Raw genomic sequence first — 10,359 nt, forward strand, 5'->3', positions numbered from 1 at the left:
GAAACCGTGGCCGGAGAGAATTTGCGCGAGATGGAAGGTCATCTCTCCGTGCCGCCGGTTCTTCCATGCCGCCAAGTCCGGGATAACTCGGTGTGCCCACCGTGTGTAGCGGCTTTCTGGTTCCAGCTGGTCCCACTGCCGCTGCCACTCGGCGATTGTGTTTATTCTCTCCTCGATGCGCAGCTCCCGCAAACTCGCTCCCGTCGCCCGGTGTCGCTGGTAACAACGAGCGTCCTCCGTCACCTGCAGCACGATGGGGATGACGCTGGCAAGGACCGTTGCCACCTCGTTCCTCACCGTAACGAAGGTGCGGGCCACCGGCCGTGCGTAAAGGCCCTGCACCCGGTTCAGCTGCCTGCGACACGCCCGAAGCTGGACCGCTTCATGCCAAATCGGCGCAGCGTAGCGGAGAGTAGAGTCCACCACCGATGACAGCAACCGTCGCTTCGCACACTTAGGTCCGCCATGGTTACGAAGCAACCTGGAGATGGCCTGCGCCACACGGAGCGCCTTCGACGTGGCCTGCTCAACGTGTGGCCTCCACGACAAGTGGTCCTCAAGAATGACCCCGAGGTACTTGAGCGTGCGGGTCGGCATCTTCTCCACTCCGTCGATCGTCACTGGAACGCGGGTGCGTTCTCTCCGCATTGTGGAAACAATGACCAGCTCGGTTTTGGCCGGAGCAAGCTCCAGGTGGTGTTGCGCCATCCACGAGCTGATCATTCCTATCGCCGTTTCAGCTAACCGCGTCGCCGCCTCCGGTGTCGTCCCGCTCGCCAGCACCACGACGTCGTCAGCAAAACCGATCACCTCAGCGCCCTCGGGTAGCGCCAGCCGAAGCACGCCGTCGTACATGGCGTTCCACAGAGTCGGGCCCAGGATTGAGCCCTGTGGAACGCCCGCCGTGACCGTTCGCCGCACTGGTCCCTCGCTGGTTTCATACACCAGCCTCCTCTCAGAGAAGTAGCTGCGCAACATTCTCTGGAGGGCTACTGGAACTTGCAGCTTCTGCAGGGCAGCCGCGATCGCCTCCCAACTGGCGGAGTTGAAGGCATTCCTGACATCCAGTGCTGCCACCACCAGACATCGAGGATCCCGCTGGTTGGTGCGATGGAACGTCCTCGCGTGCTGCCCCCTCTCGATCACACGTTCGATGGCCTGTATCGTGGAACGGCCGCGCCGGAACCCATACTGTCTTGGCGACAGTCGCGGAGCATCGCTGTCCTCCAAGTGCTCGTTCAGTCGATCCAGGATCACCCGCTCGAACCCCTTGGCGACTGCTCCCAGCATGAGCAGCGGACGATATGATGACGGGTCGCCCGGCTGCTTGCCCGGCTTCGCGATCAGCACAAGTCGAGCCTCCTTCCACGCCACAGGAAACTCGCCTCGCTCGAGCAGCTGGTTGTACACGTCCACGAAGACCTCCGGGTGCTTCCGCATCGCTGCCTTAACTGCAGTGTTGGGGATGCCGTCCAACCCTGGCGCCTTGGACGACGCCATCCGCTCAGCCAGCAGCAGAACCTCCGAGCTCGTGACCGGCCTCAGAGCGACGTGTGAGGCGGTGCTTGCTTCGATGTCCGGCCACTCGAACGCTGGATGCTCCGGGAACAAGGCGTCAACGATCGGACCAAGAACAGCTCGATCCGTTTCCGGTGGCGCCCGGCCGCGAAGCTTCGCTCGCACAACCTTGTACCCGAGACCGAACACCTCAGCCTCGACGCCGTCGATCAGCTCCTGAAGGCTGCTCTCCTTGCTGTTCTGGATACTGGCCTGCAGCAAACGACGACAATCCTGCAGTCCGGCAGACGTCACAGCACGCTCCGACAGTTGAGCCCGGCGATGGGCTGCCTCCGCTGCTTCGCACTCTTCCCTCAAGCGCTCGATGTCAGGTGACCACCAGTACACCTGGGGCTTGCGGTGGAAGGTAGCCCCATGTACTCTCTCCATGGTCTCATCGCACGCTCGAGTGAGTCCGCCAACCAGCCCCTCCGGAGTGTCGACCTGTCCGAAACGGCCGACTGTGAGGGCGATGTCAAAGCTCCTCCGGACGAACTGCGTCGTCTTCCACCGAGTTCCGGCATGCCTGGCTGTCCCGTCACTGGCTGCTGCTTGACTTTGGTGCTGCTGGCCACGTCGCTTGTTCCGTTGACCCGGAACCTCCACCTGAAACTCGATGTACTCGTGATCGCTGCCGGAGAAGCGGTTAAGCACGCGCCATGAGTCCGGCCGCACAATGGATTGGCTGGCGAAGGAGACGTCGATGACGCTTTCCCGTGCAACCCCGTTGCCCTTGAAGGTGGGCACGTTGCCACGGTTCAGCGTCTGCAGCGCCAGCTGCTCCACCACGCTTAGGAGCTCCTGCCCCTTCCGGGTAGTGCGCGCACTCCCCCACTCCTCGTTCCAGGCGTTGAAGTCCCCAGCCAGGACTGATGTTGTATGTCCCACCAGCGACACCTCCACCGCACCAAGAAACTCCTCGAAGTCATCAAGACCGCTGCTGGGCGACACGTAGCAGCTGGCGAACGTAACTCCCGCTATCGTGGCAACCACCAGTCCCGGGACGACGCTTCCCCACAGACGCTGGATGGGGTAAGCCCCCGTTGCGACGATCGCCACGCTCAACTCCTCATCAACAGCCCATCGCGGATCATCTCGAGGCGGCCGATACAGCTCACAGGCGAGCACCACCTGAACATCCATCTCGTGAGCCGTCTGCATCAGCAGGTCCTGAGCTGTCCTGCTCCGCCCAAGGTTGATCTGCAGCACCTTTAGCGTCGGCACGTCAGATGCCCGACCGGATGCGGACCGCTGCACACGGCACAGCACACCTCCGCCGTGCAGCTCTTCGCCTGATGATCCGGCTTCCCGCAACGAATGCAGCTGGCCGAGCGGTCGACTTCGCTCGTGCACGCTGCCCGGACGTGTCCCATCTCCAGACACTTGTAACAACGTTGCTGCCGCGTCTGCATTGGAGCCACCTTCCGGATCAGACAGGACGTGTACTTGATTTTGACAAACTTCCCGTCCAGCTCCTCTGCTGCCTTCGTTGTCACCCGCGCTATCGCCACCTTCGTGCCGTCCCACGCTGGTCGCAGCCGAACCGAAGTCTCCTCCACGGTGTGCTGACATAGCTCGGAGAGTGCCTTCGCCACGTGTGACTCCTCCGCTAAAGGGTCGACCGCGTCCATCCGGATGTCGACCGTGGGAGTCACCAAGCGTGCTGATGCCGGCAGTTCCGCCTTCGCGCACACGTCTTGGATGCACTGCAGCACCTCTGCAGCGTTCGCGCTCTCCTTCAGCTCCATAACGAGTCGGGAGCGTGTGGTGCGTCGTCCGACTCCGAGAGCCTCTGCGTATTTCACCATCTCTGGAGCCCCACGCACAACCTGGTAAACCTCGGTCCAGGTTTGTCCCTCGGCTGGAGCAATCTCAATTGCGTCCGGCTTGATTTTGCGCTGCCGTTGACGCCCTCCGCCTCGCCGTGTTGCAGGCTGGCTACGCCAGGCCTGTTGCCCCTGCTGTTGTTGGGGCTGCTGTGACGATGGTCCTGCAACCGCCTGTCGCTGGACCTTCGCCCGTTGTTGTGGCAGCTGCGGCCACTGCTGCTGCTGCTGCTGCTGCGTTCTCGCCGGTTGGCGTGCCGGCTTACGGCGCACCACCTCAGTCCAGGAGTCGCCTTCCTGGTCCGAAGACGGCACCACCATAGCCGTCGCTGCACTCTGCTGACGCTGTTGCTGCTGCTGCTGCTGCTGCTGCCGCTGCTCACGATGTTGCTGCTGCTGCTGCTGCTGCTGCTGCTGCTGCCACTGTTGCTCCTCCAGCTGCCGTTGTCCATGCATCTGCAATGGACGTCGCGGCATGGGGGTTGGCGGGCTTGCGGATTGCCGGATTGCCTCTCCTGGACGCTGATGTCCAATCACCTGCGCGATGAGCTCATTGAGCGCATCACGATCACGCTGGTGAGCCACACGGAGCATCGCTATCTCCGCATCCGCCTTTTCTTCGCGCCGAATGGCCTCTAGGCGCGCCTCCTTCTTAGCCTCTTCGAACATCTGACACATTCGAATTAGCTCCTCATGCAGCTTCTCGTTCTGCTTCCGCATCTCCTCATATTTCCGCTCCATACTCTGCAGAGCCTCCTGCAGGAGTTTCAGCTCTACAGCAGCAGGCGAAGCCGTTGATGAGGAAGACATTGGTAGTCGCTGGACAACCACCCTCGGTTCAACACCCGAGGCCGCTCCTGTCTTCGCGCGCGAATCCACCGACGCAGCACGCATCGACGTTCGGGTGATCACCATTTCTTTGCTGCTCTGCGTGGGGGGTGGGTGGGAGGTGGGCGGAGTGGTGGAGACTCAACGCCCCTCCTCCAGACCTTTCGAATGATACCCCGCACCGATGTCCTACTTGGCGTGGGGAGGTTTTTCCTTCCTGAGGGGGAGGGGGTGGATATGGGAGGGGCGGGGGGGTGACGAAAAGATGCTCCTCTCCGAGACCTATCCAACGATACCTCGGACGTCCCTCTAGCCCGAGGGGTTACCGAGATATCCCACTTTGAAGAATTTGCCGAAAGTTTGATAAGTCGGTGTTGGAGTTCGATAACACTTATCAAACTACTTATCAAACTTTTTAGACCCCTATATCTCCGGAACCGCTTGTCCGATCCGGGCGTCCGGCAGCTCCCCAGAAAGGAAATTTTGTCCTCTTTTGAAATATTTCAAGGTTGAAATATTTCATGAAATATTTCGTGAAATATTTCACGTTTTCCTCAAAAACGCTCGTATCGATATGGTTCGAGTGGGGGGGGCTGGGGAATACTCTTCCGAACAACACCAGCGCCACCTGTGGGCAAATCTCGAACTAATTAGCTTTAAACGCACTTTTTGCAAATTCACACGGGAGCGCTCGAAAAACACGTCCGTTCACTTCGGAGGTTTCGCTCAGACTACAGGGATAACTGGCTTGTGGCCGCCAAGCGTTCATAGCGACGTGGCTTTTTGATCCTTCGATGTCGGCTCTTCCTATCATTGTAAAGCAAAATTTACCAAGCGTAGGATTGTTCACCCTTTCAAGGGAACGTGAGCTGGGTTTAGACCGTCGTGAGACAAGTTAGTTTTACCCTACTGGTGTGCATTGTTTGTCGCTATCTTAACGGAATTCCTGTGCAGTACGAGAGGAACCACAGGTACGGACCACTGGCTCAATACTAGTTCGAACGGACTATGGTATGACGCTACGTCCGCTGGATTATGCCTGAACGCCTCTAAGGTCGTATCCAATCCGAGCTGATAGCGCTTCTTATACCCATTAGGTGGTCGTAAGCTAGCGGGCCTAACAACCCTCCGAGAACCGTCCGTGCTGTCCATTGGCACACTGGCGTCTCATCCCCGCTTACTACTAGGCCGCAAAGGGCGGGTTCGCGCTGCACGTGTTAGTACCATACATGTTGGGAACACCGGTGGACGAGCTTGCCGACTGTGGATATCACTAGTTTCGACACCTACGACCGCCCGCAAACGACGGGACTACAGGCTGGGAGCTTCAAGTTGTAGAGATGCGTTCGCATCGATCCTCTCAGGCGACCCATGCTTGGTGGTTAGTGCTTGCGCGTGCGCGCCCCGTGTGTGCTGGAATTGGCCAACCAGTGCACATTGGTGGTGCGTACCGTGACTTGCACCATGTGACGAGAGTGTTGAAGAACACTGTGTGGTGACTCTATGCCTATGTGATGGGGTGCTTGTAACACACGACCGAACCGACGGCTCGTTGGATGGTCACGACAGTGTGGTGCAGGTGCGCCCATGTGTAACGAATACATTGAGTGCCGTTGGAGGTTAGCGGTTGGTTGGTTGCATGCTACAACTTCGCGTTGTACATGGGCTGGCCGCTGCGCTTCCTTCGGGTTGCCACTTGATGTTGATAGGCTTGGTGTGTTGTGTTCGTTGACTTTTGGTTCATTCCAAAAGTCTTCGGACTTAGATTATTTTACAAGTGTCGGCGCTCTCGGACCGAAAATAAGAAGACAACTAAGAAGAAAAAGAGAAAGAAGCTAATAGTGGAAAGTATTCTTCTTCAAAGAAGGAACAAAAATTTTACAAGTGTTGAAAAATTTCCTAAGTCCAAAAAATTTTCTAAGTCCAGAAAATTTTCTAAGTCCCACAAAATGGAACATGATGAAGAAGATACAGAAGTTGAAAATTTTTCTAAGTCCAAAAAATTTTCTAAGTCCAGAAAATTTTCTAAGTCCAAAGTGTTGGAACAATTTCCAAAGGCCCATAGGTTGCACTGAATTTTCCTAAGTTGGCCACAAGTACCCATGAGGTATCGAGAAGGTTCACCCGAAGGACATAATATGTCCCAAAGTACCGATAGAGTACCCACAAATAGCACCGCGTTGGCCTAAGTTGGCCAAAAGTACCGATAGAGTACCCACAAGTAGCACTGAGTTGGCCTAAGTTGGCCAAAAGTACCGATAGAGTACCCACAAATAGCACCGAATGGGCCTAAGTTGGCCAAAAGTACCGATAGAGTACCCACAAGAAGCACTGAGTTGGCCTAAGTTGGCCAAAAGTACCGATAGAGTACCCACAAATAGCACCCAGTTGGCCTAAGTTGGCCAAAAGTACCGATAGAGCACCCACAAGTAGCACCCAATTGGCCTATGTTGGCCAAAAGTACCGATAGAGTACCCACAAATAGCACCGAATGGGCCTAAGATGGCCAAAAGTACCGATAGAGTACCCACAAAGAGCACCCAATTGGCCTAAGTTGGCCAAAAGTACCGATAGAGTACCCATAAGCAGCACCCAATTGGCCTAAGTTGGCCAAAAGTACCGATAGAGTACCCACAAATAGCACCCAATGGGCCTAACATGGCCAAAAGTACCGATAGAGTACCCACAAGAAGCACTGAGTTGGCCTAAGTTGGCCAAAAGTACCGATAGAGTACCCACAAATAGCACCGAGTGGGCCTAACATGGCCAAAAGTACCGATAGAGTACCCACAAAGAGCACCCAATTGGCCTAAGTTGGCCAAAAGTACCGATAGAGCACCCACAAGTAGCACCCAATTGGCCTATGTTGGCCAAAAGTACCGATAGAGTACCCACAAATAGCACCCAATTGGCCTAAGTTGGCCAAAAGTACCGATAGAGTACCCACAAATAGCACCGAGTGGGCCTAACATGGCCAAAAGTACCGATAGAGTACCCACAAATAGCACCGAGTGGGCCTAACATGGCCAAAAGTACCGATAGAGTACCCACAAAGAGCACCCCATGGGCCTAAGTTGGCCAAAAGTACCGATAGAGTACCCACAAATAGCACCGAGTGGGCCTAACATGGCCAAAAGTACCGATAGAGCACCCACATATAGCACCGAATGGGCCTAACATGGCCAAAAGTACCGATAGAGTACCCACAAATAGCACCGAGTGGGCCTAACATGGCCAAAAGTACCGATAGAGCACCCACATATAGCACCCCATTGGCCTAAGTTGGCCAAAAGTACCGATAGAGTACCCACAAAGAGCACCCAATTGGCCTAAGTTGGCCAAAAGTACCGCCAAGTAGCACCATAGAGGCCCGAGTAGAGCGAAATGTGGGCCAAATTGAACATTTGAAAATTTTTACAAGTCCAGAAAATTTTCTAAGTCCAGAAAATTTTCTAAGTCCAAAGAGTTGGACAAATTTCCTTAGGCCCAAAGGTTGCACTGAATGTTCCTAAGTTGGCCATCAGTACCCATGAAGTATCGCGAAGGTTCACCCGAAAGACACAATATGCCCTAAAGTACCCACAGAGTACCCACAAGTTGCACCCAATTGGCCTAAGTTGGCCAGAAGTACCGACAAGTACCACCAAAGAAGCCCGAGTAGAGCGAAATGTGGGCCAAAGTACCGAGTAGTTGCCACAAATGCCCAAATGGATACCAAAATGTGGTACCAAGTACCTAACTGTTGCAACAAATGCTAGCTTTCTGAGCAAAAGCTGTGGACCAATTTCGTAGAAGAACCGCCTAGGCGAAAAGGCAAAAATCGCCGAAGCTGGCCCGCTCGCAGAGCTCGCGGGCCAGGAGATACTCATAGGGCGATTTACTAGAGTGGGGAACTTGAGAATTTTTGTGTCCGAGACTTTGGGCAACTTCGCGGCCGCCCCCTTAAAGTAAAAGATTTTCTCTGGGTGCCTAAAATTCGCAATTCCCGCAAAGTCGGGAAGACGTTAAAGTTTTTGCCCAAAAAATGGCCATCGATTTAAGGTGATTTTCCAATAAGAAAATGCTTCCTATTTTGAATTTTTTCGAATATTTCCTAAACTAAGCGTCGGAGCACATGGCCGTGGAGGAACTTTTGGTAGCTTTTGGCAAGGGCTATCGGATGAAATAATAAGAAAGGCCATCAGAGCGATATTGGATTAATGCGGGCTCATAAACGCACCTGAGAAGTGAAAATTGGTACCTTGCACGCAGGATGCAAGAAATGCTTGAGTGTTAACCAACATCGGTACCAAGTACCTAGGTTATATCGAGTGCGTAGATGGAAGTCGGTACCGAAGGGAAACCTTCCTAGGCTAGGTGCACGCAAGTGAGTATGGATCGATCAGTAGAAAGATGGGAAGCCATAGGAAACCTTCCTAGGCTAGGTGCACGCAAGTGAGTATGGATCGATCAGTAGAAAGATGGGAAGCCATAGGAAACCTTCCTAGGCTAGGTGCACGCAAGTGAGTATGGATCGATCAGTAGAAAGATGGGAAGCCATAGGAAACCTTCCTAGGCTAGGTGCACGCAAGTGAGTATGGATCGATCAGTAGAAAGATGGGAAGCCCAAGGAAACCTTCCTAGGCTAGGTGCACGCAAGTGAGTATGGATCGATCAGTAGAAAGATGGGAAGCCCAAGGAAACCTTCCTAGGCTAGGTGCACGCAAGTGAGTATGGATCGATCAGTAGAAAGATGGGAAGCCCAAGGAAACCTTCCTAGGCTAGGTGCACGCAAGTGAGTATGGATCGATCAGTAGAAAGATGGGAAGCCCAAGGAAACCTTCCTAGGCTAGGTGCACGCAAGTGAGTATGGATCGATCAGTAGAAAGATGGGAAGCCCAAGGAAACCTTCCTAGGCTAGGTGCACGCAAGTGAGTATGGATCGATCAGTAGAAAGATGGGAAGCCATAGGAAACCTTCCTAGGCTAGGTGCACGCAAGTGAGTATGGATCGATCAGTAGAAAGATGGGAAGCCCAAGGAAACCTTCCTAGGCTAGGTGCACGCAAGTGAGTATGGATCGATCAGTAGAAAGATGGGAAGCCATAGGAAACCTTCCTAGGCTAGGTGCACGCAAGTGAGTATGGATCGATCAGTAGAAAGATGGGAAGCCATAGGAAACCTTCCTAGGCTAGGTGCACGCAAGTGAGTATGGATCGATCAGTAGAAAGATGGGAAGCCATAGGAAACCTTCCTAGGCTAGGTGCACGCAAGTGAGTATGGATCGATCAGTAGAAAGTGGGAAGCCCATTACCAAATGCCCTAGTGAAGACCGTAAACGAATATCATGAACCGATAAGGAGCACCAAATGCCCTAGTGAAGACCGTAAACGAATATCATGAACCGATAAGGAGCACCAAATGCCCTAGTGAAGACCGTAAACGAATATCATGAACCGATAAGGAGCACCAAATGCCCTAGTGAAGACCGTAAACGAATATCATGAACCGAGAAGTAGCAACGAATGCCTGAAAAAGTACCAAGTCCTCGGTATAGAGTAACGAGAGTTAACCGCCGTGATGTATGCAATGTGGGCAGCCATTGCATGGGTTCTGGACTTGGTTCGCGAATAACTTTTTTGCTAGACATCGGACAAAGTTGACGTGGAAGAACGAAATGTAGCATTTGATGCCACCTATCCAAAACTTTTTCAAGATTGAAGATCCGATCGATACAGCCTGAGTTATAGGCAAAAGTTGGTGCAAAAACGAGCATTTTTAATGGTGAAAAATCGGTACTCCTCGAATAGCTCCTGTTGGAAGCATCGGACCACATGGTCGTGGAGGAACATATTGTAGCGCGCGGTGTCAAGTATCGACACCCAAAACCGCATGTCCGATGGACGGAAAATGACCAAGTTATAGTGAAAACTTGGTTGCACCAAATTCCCGAAGAAGTGCAACGAGAAGGTGAATGCGATGGTTGTTCGTCGAATAGCTCCGGCCACAGACATGGTAGCGATTAGTGGTGCATGGAAGAAATCTAGCCACAAGTGCCATCTACCCATGGCCAGAAGAAAGTGTGGCCATATCTTGGATACCGGCGGAGCTATGGGGCAAATATGGGCCAAAAATGGTGCAAGTTGGACCAAAAATCCGACCAAGTGCGCG

This window comes from Anopheles funestus (assembly GCF_943734845.2).
Source record: "Anopheles funestus chromosome X unlocalized genomic scaffold, idAnoFuneDA-416_04 X_unloc_119, whole genome shotgun sequence".
Classification (NCBI taxonomy): domain Eukaryota; kingdom Metazoa; phylum Arthropoda; class Insecta; order Diptera; family Culicidae; genus Anopheles; species Anopheles funestus.